Genomic DNA, 12035 nt, shown 5'->3' with positions numbered 1-12035 from the left:
TATATATATATATATATATATATATACATATATATGTATATATATATATATATATATATAATTTCCCTATCTCACTCTCATTCTCTCTCTCCTTCCTCCTTCTCTCTCTCTCTCTCTCTCTCTCTCTCTCTCTCTCTCTCCTCTCTCTCTCTCTCTCTCTCTCTCTCTCTCTCCTCTCTCCCCCTCCTTCCTCTCTCTCTCTCTCCCTCCCTCCCTCTCTCTCTCTCTCTCTCATATTTCCTCATCTGTAAAATGAGAGGTACAGTTCACTTGGCTTCAAAGGTCCCTTACACTATAATGCTCTGGTGATCTCCCAAGACTTTCATTTAATTCCTGGATTCTATTCACTCATGGATTTATTTGGGGGAGGGGGGGAGGTTAAATATCACTTCCCCGAGGCCAGCAGGCTTCATTGCCATTCCAAGTTACTAGAAGAGTGGCTTATATGGGTTTTTCTTTCAAAGAGAGGAAGAAATGGGCAGATAAGAGCACAGGGCAGCTGCCATGGAATTAGGAACAGCACAACAGCTCTATGCCCAGTGGTGCCGCCCAACCCTTTCAGAAGTCAAAAGCCAAATCTGCAGGACCAAGTCAGAGGACTAAGATAATTTCTCTGCGTAAGCATGAAGAGACTTGTGCTTTGATAAAAATAATCGCGCTCACTCAATAATTCAAATTTACTATCTTACGTAGGTAGCATAAAATGCTTATGGGATACACAGGTATCAATATACTATATAAATATACTATATAAATACAATATAATAATAAATATAAACAGAATATAATCATCATTATCTCTTTCACAAGGTAAACAGGGACATAGTTGAAGAATGAAGCTGATAACATTGCCACACTTATAATCAAGCTTTTTGTTCACCAAAATTGCAAATAAAAAAAATGAACTTTTATATGAATTGCTTTTCTGGAACTAATATACTCTGACTAAAAACACTTCATTTCAAAAGTAAAAAATTATATATATATATATATATATAATATATATATATATAAAATTTCCCTATCTCACTCTCATTCTCTCTCTCCTCTCTCTCTCTCTCTCTCTCTCTCTCTCCCTCCCTCCCTCCCTCTCTCTCTCTCTCTCTCTCATATTTCCTCATCTGTAAAATGAGAGGTACAGTTCACTTGGCTTCAAAGGTCCCTTACACTATAATGCTCTGGTGATCTCCCAAGACTTTCATTTAATTCCTGGATTCTATTCACTCATGGATTTATTTGGGGGAGGGGGGGAGGTTAAATATCACTTCCCCGAGGCCAGCAGGCTTCATTGCCATTCCAAGTTACTAGAAGAGTGGCTTATATGGGTTTTTCTTTCAAAGAGAGGAAGAAATGGGCAGATAAGAGCACAGGGCAGCTGCCATGGAATTAGGAACAGCACAACAGCTCTATGCCCAGTGGTGCCGCCCAACCCTTTCAGAAGTCAAAAGCCAAATCTGCAGGACCAAGTCAGAGGACTAAGATAATTTCTCTGCGTAAGCATGAAGAGACTTGTGCTTTGATAAAAATAATTGCGCTCACTCAATAATTCAAATTTACTATCTTACGTAGGTAGCATAAAATGCTTATGGGATACACAGGTATCAATATACTATATAAATATACTATATAAATACAATATAATAATAAATATAAACAGAATATAATCATCATTATCTCTTTCACAAGGTAAACAGGGACATAGTTGAAGAATGAAGCTGATAACATTGCCACACTTATAATCAAGCTTTTTGTTCACCAAAATTGCAAATAAAAAAAATGAACTTTTATATGAATTGCTTTTCTGGAACTAATATACTCTGACTAAAAACACTTCATTTCAAAAGTAAAAAATTATATATATATATATATATATATATATATATATATATATATATATATGTGTGTGAATGTGTACACACACACACACACACACACATATGTATATACATGCAGCATATATGTGAGTCTTTTAAAAGTAGTTCAATAAAATGACATGGGCTGACATCAGTCATGTTCCTTATTCTCTACTCCCTAATCTTCTAGAATTTAAAAAACAAAACCAAAATTTTCTCCACATCACTATGATAGCCCAATTGTTGTAATAACGTTACCAATGATTGGCATTAAGTGTCTCATCTCCTGCCTCCATGTTTTTATATAAGCTTCCCTTGCTGCTTGGATTACCCTCACTTTTCAACTCTGCCCCTCGGAATACCCAATTTCTTTCAAAGCCCAGCTCCTGTGCTACCTTCTTGATGACTACTGTCCTGATCTTCCCACCTGATATCACCACTCAAGCCTTGCAAATCATTATGTATTCATTACATATGTTGCTTACGGTGATGGTAGGTATGTGCAGGTGTATGCATATATATTTATACATTTTTCCCCGATGAATGTAAGCTCCTTGAAGGCAAATACTGCTTCCTCTTAATTTCTATTTACCCAAATGAGTGCTGATTGACTCATTAATTGGTAGCTATTTAATAAACACATGTCCAGGCACAGTTTGTGGGGGATGAAACATGGAAACAAAAAGATAAAATAACAATTGCCTTACTTCTCAAGACTTCAATGTCCTTCTCTAGAAAATGAAGAGACTAGATTAAATTACCTCAGAGGTATTTTAAACTTGGAAACACATGTTTCTATTAATATTAAATGTATCCCCTGAACTTATTACAATTCAAAACTCAGCTTTGAATTCTTAAAACATTACATGCCATCTATCTTTCTCTGCTTAATGATTAGAATTGACCATCATTTGCTACCTGTTGCAAAGTTAAATCTCATTTTATGGTGCAGTGGCTGCTCTCATTAAAGAAGTAGAGGGATGTAACAGAAAACAGATTTTTTGTGTAAAAGTGTCTTAGTGTCAGTGATGATGATGATGATGACAGCCATTTCTGTTTCACAGTTTGCAGATACTTTTATATTCATTATCTCAATTACATCAATGCTGTGAGGAAGTTGCTAAGTGTATAATTAACCCAATTTTCTAAGTGAGGAAACTGAGGTCCAGAGTTTTAATGATTTTGCATGGGTCACACAGTCTACAACTCAAGGTAGATCCTGAATCCAGGCCTTCCTCACCCCAAAATTTGCTTTCTGGTCCTACACCAAGCTAGTGTTTTTTTTTTTTTCCTCTCTCCTTCTCTCTCTCTCTCTCTCTCTCTCTCTCTCTCTCTCTCTCTCTCTTTCTCTCTCTCTCCTGTGTCTTTCTCTCTCTCTCTCTCTCTCTCTCTCTCTCTCTCTCTCTCTCTCTCTCTCTCTCTCTCTCTCTTTTTCTCTCTCTCCTGTCTCTTTCTCTCTCTCTCTTTCTCTCTCTCTCTCTCTCTCTCTCTCTCTCTCCCCTTCATTCTCTTTCCTCTTTCTCTTTTTCCTCTATACTCTCTCCTCCACTCTTATCTCCTTTTTCTTTGCTTTCTATTTTCTCTCCTTCCTTCTCCCTTATCTCTATTTTCTCCTTTTTTCTCATCTCTCTCTTCTCTTTTCTTTCCTTCATTGTCCTCTCTGCTCTTCTTTCTCCCTTCCTCCTCTCTCTTTTACTTCCTATATTTTCTCTCTTTCACTCTACTCTTTTTCCTCTTATCTTCTTTCTATTGTCTCTCCTCTTTTCTCCCTCTTCCATTCACTATTTCTTTTTTCTATTCTTCAGGGTTTTTTACTGTTTGATCTTCTACCCTATAACTCAATTAGTATGGGTTTTCTTCAAGGCTCTAGATTTGAAGACCTAGATTGGAATAGCAGAAACTTATTACAAGGAAAAGGGGGAAATGACAAAGAAGAAGAGAGAAAGAAACTAGAGGAAGAGGAGAGAATGAGAAAGAAGAGAGAGAAAGGAGAAGGGGGAAAGGGAAAAAAAAAAGACTAGCTTGGTATGGTACCACAAAGCAAACTCTGGAGTAAGAATTCAGGACCTACCTTAAGGTGAAAACTGTATGACTCATGACAAAATCATTAAAACTCTCTGGGGTTCCATTTCCTCACTTTAAAAACTGGGATAATTAAATCCACAGTAACTTCCATACAAAAAGAGGAAAGGTACTCCCTCTACATTCAGGAGAGGAAGGTGCTATGATCACCTGTTTATTAGTAGCAGAATGGCCATGGTAGTCAAACAAAATCAATTTACTGGAAAAAATCCAAGACTACAAGACTGAAGTTTAAATGGCTCTATTCCTTTTGAAGGTCTAAGTGGATGCTGGCCATTAAGCAGTGGAAACATTTTGAACTAGGAGGAGATGAGGATAACGAGTCAGGCAGTCCAGTTCTCAGTTTCATTTTTTTTTTTTTGTCTTCATAAAAATAAAAATGTTAGATTCTATTTCTTGGTTTCATATTTGCTATTTTGGAAAGGAAAAGGCTAGAGAAAACCAAAACCCTACAATAGAAGAGTGTAGGAGAAGTTCCTCCCTGTGTAGGCGTTCATCTCTGAGAATGTAGCTGAATGTTGTAATTTTAATCAGATACCTAATCAGATTTATATGTGTTTTCTAATGAATCTCATCATTCAGAAAGCCCAACTGGAGATTTCTAGGAACCTTACGCTGTTCATGCTACTGTTAAAATAATTACTGACAGACGAATTAGGGATATAGTAATCAAGGTAAGGCTAGGTAGCTTTAATATACTGCTTTCAGCAAATCAGAAGTGAATTAATTTATCACCTTCAGGGGCTGCCATGTTTTAAAGTATCATCTTAATGAAGTAGCTTTCCATGTCTATTTGGGTTGAGTGATGTTCTATAAAAATTAAAATAAAAAAGGCACTGCTGCTGCTTCTATGACCTTGAGCAAGTGATCCCTTGGAGCCTCAATTCCTAGAGGCAGCTTGTGATGCAGGGAATAGGGTGTAGAACTGGAATCAGGAAGAGCTGAGTTCAAATGTAGCCTCCATTACTACTAGCCATGGAACCCTGGGCAAGGTATTTAATTTCTATTTGCCTCAGTTTCCACAACTGTAAAACAGGGATAATAATAGGGCCTACTCCACAAGATTGTTGTGAAGATCAAAGGAAATAATTTTTGCAGAGCAGGTAGCACAGTACCCAAAACACAGTAGGTACTTAATATAGGTTTTTCTTCTTCCTGATCTCTAAAATGAGGAAGATAGAAGACATGACTTTTAAAGTTCTTTCTAGCCTTAAATTTTGAACCTATGTTCTCCTCCCTGGTAATCTCAGTTATCAATGTACCTTAATAATACCTACATTAAAGTGACTCCCAGACCTCTATGTAGTTTATGAATTGGGTGAACATCCATGTTTTAGCAGCTCACATCTCTTACACAGAACATGTGGACATCTACTATTCCTTGAGGTTGACTTGCTCAATCTAACGGGCTCTAAATATTGAAAGTCTTAAATTCCCATAGAAAGATCATCACATGAGACTATATTCAAACTTTTTTAATATCCTAAGGAGATAGCATCATTATGGGAAATATACTCATCCTACCAATGCGTTTCCATTTGCACAACAGTGATACATCAAGATCTTAAATGCAATCATTAAAACTGACAAAAGAAATTATTATAATAACCATTGGAGCTATGGACAAATTACAGCAAATGCAGGCATAATAAATACAATGTAATACATACATAAACCTGAATTACACAATATACTCAGTATCTATGAAGGCGATTGGGCACACAGAGAAACCTAGAAAGGAGAACATAAGTAAAGAAAGTGCACAGGGAAATTCACAAAGCTATAAAGTTTGCTGATCTTTTTATACCTCAGGAATTGTCCATAAAAGTTCAATGTTGAATAGATGCTTCCAAAGCTAAGCTGAGTTGATCCATATGAAGTTTGACTAACATATCCATAGGCAGCATTCTTCTTCCATACTAGCTGATCTGCTCATACCTTCTCTAATTCTGTTTTCAAGTTCTGTCCAGCTGGACTTACTCATCAGCAAAAGTTGTAGTATCTTCACTTTTAGCTTCACACTTAATTGATGAAATTCTGAAATGTGTCCTTTCACCTCTATTTTCTTTCTGTATTCAGACTCGGAAACTTCTCTATGAATGACTTCTCTTTGGCTTATGCTTAATGATAAAATTCTCATATTCTATTTAGGATCAAGTAAATAACATTTCACTGATTATTAAAGTAAAATGTTCTCTAAATCTTTATATCCAAATAAATAAAGCATACTGCATTCTCCATTTGCTTCAGTATTCTACATCTTGTCACATTCAAATGAGCAAATACTGACTCAGAATTTTTAAGTCAAACTTAACTTCAATAACTGCTTCTCTTAGATGCCGAATAGATCTATACTCTCAGATAAGTGAATTATAAAAGCAGGCAATTCAGTAATTGATTTTCCAAGCAGCAGACTTATGCCTCTGTCAAAAGAAGTATAATGGGTCACTTTCTTACCTCTCCATCCAAACCAAATTTGGTCCTGAATCTGCAATTTTTTAAAACTTAACCCAAACTTAAAATGTTCAAAATATTGTCTCTCCTACTAATCCTGATACTCCTACCGTGTCTACTATTTCTAGTAATGTTACTACCATCAATCCAAGTCACCCAGACACACAACCTTCTACTTAGTTGAAACATCATAATTTCCTTCTTAAATTTTGGATTCTCTTAACTTCGTCCTCTTTTTCTCTCCTCCTTTGTCCAAGTCTCAGAGAAAGCTTGCTTCTTCTCTTTGTCAGCTTCAATTTGTATCCCCTTATAACTTCTCATCGAATTATTCCTATCTCATCTCCCCCCAACATTTTCTAGTTTTCCATAAGTACACATTCACTGGCTCCTTACGTCCTACTTACAAAATGCTAAGAATTCCTCCATCCTGAAGAAAAAACAAAAGAATCCTTCACTTGATCCTCCCATCCCTTCAAAGCTATAGTCCAATACTTCTATTCTGTTTCATAACCAAACTTCCAGAAAAAAATTACCTACATGTATGGTCCACAATCTCACCCCCCCCCTTATTCAGCAACCTTTTGAAACCTAAATAATAAATGTAAGCTGTTTTTTCCCAATGTTACCAATGATCTCTTAATTGCCAAACTAAATGGACTTTTCTGAAATTTGTCCTAAACATTATCATTACTGTTTGCTCTGAAATATTTGAAACTAATTGTCTCTCCCTACTAGTTATCCTCTCCTCTCAGCATTTTTATGACAGATTCTATCTTGGTTTTCCTCCAACTTGTCTGGCCACTATTTAGTATCCTTTACTTGTCTTTTCTCTGTGTGAATTTAGCCCACAGGTCTTTTTTGGGTCCTGTTCTCTCTTTTTATCAGGAGTTTTTATTTGGGACTTATAACACCCAAAGGACCTATAAATAAATTTCAGAAGATCCAAAAACTTAGATGAGAGAAATTGACCTCTTTTTAAACTAAATTGATTAAAATTTAGCATTTTACAAAAAATAATTTTAAAATATTCTGAGGGGTCAATATGTTACACTGGATTCCAAAAATGTATGCAGAGGCTTTAATTAAAGCCTTAGACCCTACAATGCACATCATTTCTTTCAGGAAACTCATCAGCTGAGTTCAACTATCATCTCACAGTTCTATACATCCAGCCTCTGTCTTTTTCTTGAACTTCAGTTTTGGGCTATCAAGTATCTAACATCTCCAAGTAGATATCGTATAGAATTGAATATCTCAAACTCAACATGCCTCAAAGAGAATTCATTATCTGCCCTATATCTCTCAGCTTCCAAAAAAGTCACCATCGGCCTTCTTGTCACCCAAGTAATTCTTGATTCTTCCATTTCTCTTATCTCTCCTTAAGTTAACAAGTCTTGTTCCATTCTAACTCATAATATCTTTGCTAAATTCTTCTCTTCACTTGTCCACATCTACTATTCTCCCCCAAGCTCTCATCATTTATCACCAGCACTACTATAATATCCATCTACATGGCTTCCTTCTCTAATCCATACTCAGCAAAGCTGCCTGATTGCTATTCCCAAGGAATAGATATCACTTCCATTCTTTAGAAGCTACAGGATCTCCTTCTGTCCTCCACTTGGCATTTGAGAGTCCTTGGTCTATCCTATCTTCCCAGACTTATTGCACATATGTATCTTTTGTGCACAAATTGGCCTAATTTCTGCTCCCCCTATGCAACATTTCATCTCCCACCTCTAAGCCTTTGCATGAGCAGAACAGCATGATAGGCATCTAGTCCCACTTCACTTCCAGCTCCTAAGATCTTTAGCTTTCTTCAAAGTACAACTGCAGGGGCACCTCCTACAGGAAGCCTGACCTAGTAATTGCTCTGAATCCCCATTCTCTTACTTTGTATTTACTTCCTATCCATTTTATGGTTATTTTTGTGGATTCCTGGTGTTTTCCCTAATAAGAATAGAAGCTCCATAAAGAAAAGGAGTCATCTGTGTATTCCAACACCCAGTACAGCACCTTGGCGCTAGGAGATTAATAAATGCTCAATGAGTGAATACACGAAGCTTTGACTCTTCGACTTCTCGCACCCTCCACATTCAGTCAGTTGCTGAGGTTTATATTGAGGTCTATTTTGGCACCAGCCATTCCCTCCACTCTGCCATCTTACTCAGGCCTTCTGACTTTCTGGTCTACAATTAAGGTTTGCCTCTCTTCTGGGCCTTTGCTGATCCATCCTTCCTTTCCAACCATCCTTGACAGTTATCAAAAAACCTTCCTAATATGTCTGAGCAGTCACACTCTCTCTCAAGAATTTTCAATAGTTCCCCATTGGCTTAGGAATGAAAAATGAATTATTTAGCCTGGAATTTCAAGCCCTGCACAGTGCAGCTCCGACCTCTTGTTTCTTCCTTCCTACATTTTCATTCTAGCCAAACCAGCCTCGTAACTGTACCCCATTATCAGTCTTCCCCTCTCTGGCCTCCTGCTGACTCCCACACCTGGAATAGATTCTCCCCATGTCTCTGCTATTGAAATCCTTCTCTGCCAACAAAGTTCAGGTCAGATTCTGCCTCCTCCAGGAAGCCTTTTCCTTCCTACCCCAAATTCAGATGAAAGTAATCTTCCCCCCTTCACCCAACTCCATCCCTTTCCCCCGTTTCCCATAGCACTGCCCTATACTTTATCACTTTCTACCTTCTATCATGTTTCCTCCTTCTCTCCTTATTTTTTAGGACTTAAAAAAATAATATTTTATTTCCCTCCAATTATATGTAAAGACATTTTTTTTTTAACATTCATTGTTTTAGAATTGAATTCCAAATTTTCTCCTTTCCTCTCTCCCCTATCCTTCTCCTTTCCCAGAGAGGGTGAGCAATTTGATACAGAATATGCAAAAGCAATCATGAAAAACGTATTTCCATATAAATGATATTGTGAAAGACTTGGTCTCTCATTACTCCAGACCATAAGCTCCCTGAGGTTAAGATAGGACTCATTTCAACATCCTATCCTCACAGGCTTGAATTTCACTGGAGTGATGATGATGGACTCCTAACATTTGAGCTAAAATCCTGGCAGTCCTAACTGCTTCTATAATCTCAGCAAATTAGATCTCAGTCCAGCTCTCACTTTTCCCTCTCTGAGAGAACAAGAGGTTTGGATCAGATGGCCTCTGGGATGGATCCCTTCCACCTCTAGATCTAGGGATCTATGAAACTGTGTGACCCTCAACATTCTGGAGTCTTAGTTTCTTCATCTGTGGATGGGAACTAGAGTTAGCCAAGCTCAGAGTTTGCTTCCAAGCCTTAAATCTTGTGATTGTGAGATTAGCGATCAAACTTTGTCCCCCTTTCTTATTTTCCAGCTAGAATTTAGAGTTTCCAGTGCACCTCCTTTAAGAACGCAAATAAAAGCAGACGCAGCTTCCCAGAAAATAATTTGAAAGCTATTTTCTTCAATTAGTCTCAGATTACATCTGCCAGGGAAACGGGGTGGGTTTCAGGTCTTGTGCAAGACTTCTGTAAGGGACCCAGCTCTCCAAGCCCTCCTGGCCCGGGAGACCCCACAGCAGAGGGCTGCAATTTCAGAACACACAGTGGGCATGCTAATGCAATGCTAATGTTGACACACCCCGAGGGCCAGATTTTCAAAGGGCCCCAAACAGGCCTCCTGGGGTTGAGAGCCACAATGCCTTCAATTAGTTAATTGCATGTACCTGAATTAGATCTCAGACTCAAAAGCCTTTTAAACCAGATACCCAGCTCCTTTTCCATCATCCTGCTGCCCAAGGCCCCGGGTCTCCAGGGGAAACTCCTCTGGGGGAATCCCTGAAACTGACCAACATTAGCAACATTTTCATCTACAGGGATTTTTTTTTTTAAATACCCCCAGATGATAAACGTAAATATAAGATGTAGTCAATTTAAGTAGAAACAGTCCAGGGAGATGATTCCTCTTTGAAGAAATGCCCACTGGCTGTTTTTCCTTTTAGTCTTTGCCGGAGACAGAGTTAGAGATTTCTATATCCCATTCCCTATCTTTGGGTGAAATCTAATCCTGTTTTGCTGGAGTTTGCCTCCTCGGCTCAGTTTGCTGGGCCAAGTGGGGGTGAAAAGTTGCATTTTAACCGGAACTAGGGCACACTTAAACTCATTTGCATCATCTTGCTGGAGCTAAAGGCGGTCCCCGTTGACTGCCCCGAGCTCCCAGAAGCAATATCCACTTTCTCCCGTGATGGGTTATCATGTAATAAAAGATCATTATATTGGGGACGGGATTGCTGATTCTGGGATTCCTGGCCTCTCTGGAATGAAAATAAAAGCTTGCTCAGCACTGGCTTATGGAGACTTCTGAAGCCTTGGATTTTCCTCTATCCCCATGGAGGGGGGTGGGATGGACTTTAAAGGGGGGAACAAAGGCAGGCAGTGGACGGCCTCTGTGTCTTTGGTGTTCTGTCCCTATGGACTGACAAATGCAGAACAGGTTTCACAAGTAGTCAACATCTCTGGTTAGCAACAGAAAAGAAACCTAGCCATGGAGCAGGAATGTAAGATCACAGACCTAGAGCTGGAAAGGATCACGCAGACCATCTGGGCCTGGGACTGAGAGCCTGGGGAAATCTTGAAGGTCAATCCCCTTCCTCTGACAGATGAGCCATCTGAAAATCTCACAGGTAGCAAGACAGGGTCAGGATTTGAATCTAGGATTCTGGCTCCAGAATCTTTTTTTTTTCCCATTATAAATCAGTGCTTCTTCCCTAGTTCAACTTCCTCATTTTATAGATGTGGAAACTGAGGTCCAGAAGGTTTCATAAAGATAGGAAGTTTCAGAAGGATAATTCGAACCCAGCACCTAGGGGATTTTGTATGCTGCCTCCCTAATTTTGAACGGTTTGTTTCCAAAGTGAAGAGAGGGGCTCAACTCTTGACTGTGCTCATTTCTTTTCTTTTTTAATTTTTTTTATTAAAGCTTTTTATTTACAAAACATATGCATGGGTAATTTTTCAACACTGACCCATGCAAAACCTTCTGTTTCAAATTATCCCCTCCTTCCTCCCATCCCCTCTCCTAGGTAGCAGGTAGTCCAATACATGTTAAATATGTTAAAAATGTGCATTAAATCTAATATATATATATATATATATATATATATACACACACACACACACACACATATCTATACAGTTATTTTGCTGCACAAGAAAAGGCGGATCAAGAAGGAAAAAAAAAACTGAGAAAGAAAAGAAAATGCAAAAAAGGGACAGACTAAGAAAGCTATGTTGTGGTCCATACTCAGTTCCCAGACTGTGCTAATTTCTGTATGTTTTGAAAAGATCATCTCACTAAATCATGCCAACAAACATTTATTAAATGTCTTAGTATGTGTCAGGCACTCTGCTAAGCACTGAGGATGCAAAGTTCCACCAAAAAAACAAAGCCATTGACTTTTTTTTTTTTTTTTTTGGTACTCCTAGCTCTTCTCCCAGAGTCTGGCACATAGTAGATACTTTTAAAAATGTTAATTGACTGGCTATACAGCTGCCAAAGTGATTTTCCTGAAGCATGGAAATTATTTCATGCCTTTGAGAATCAACAAACCCCAATGGCTCCCTAGTACTTTCGGGATCAAATACAATTTCCTGTGTT

The sequence above is a fragment of the Antechinus flavipes genome, chromosome 1 (assembly GCF_016432865.1).
Source record: "Antechinus flavipes isolate AdamAnt ecotype Samford, QLD, Australia chromosome 1, AdamAnt_v2, whole genome shotgun sequence".
NCBI lineage: Eukaryota > Metazoa > Chordata > Mammalia > Dasyuromorphia > Dasyuridae > Antechinus > Antechinus flavipes.
This window is presented reverse-complemented; position numbering follows the sequence as displayed.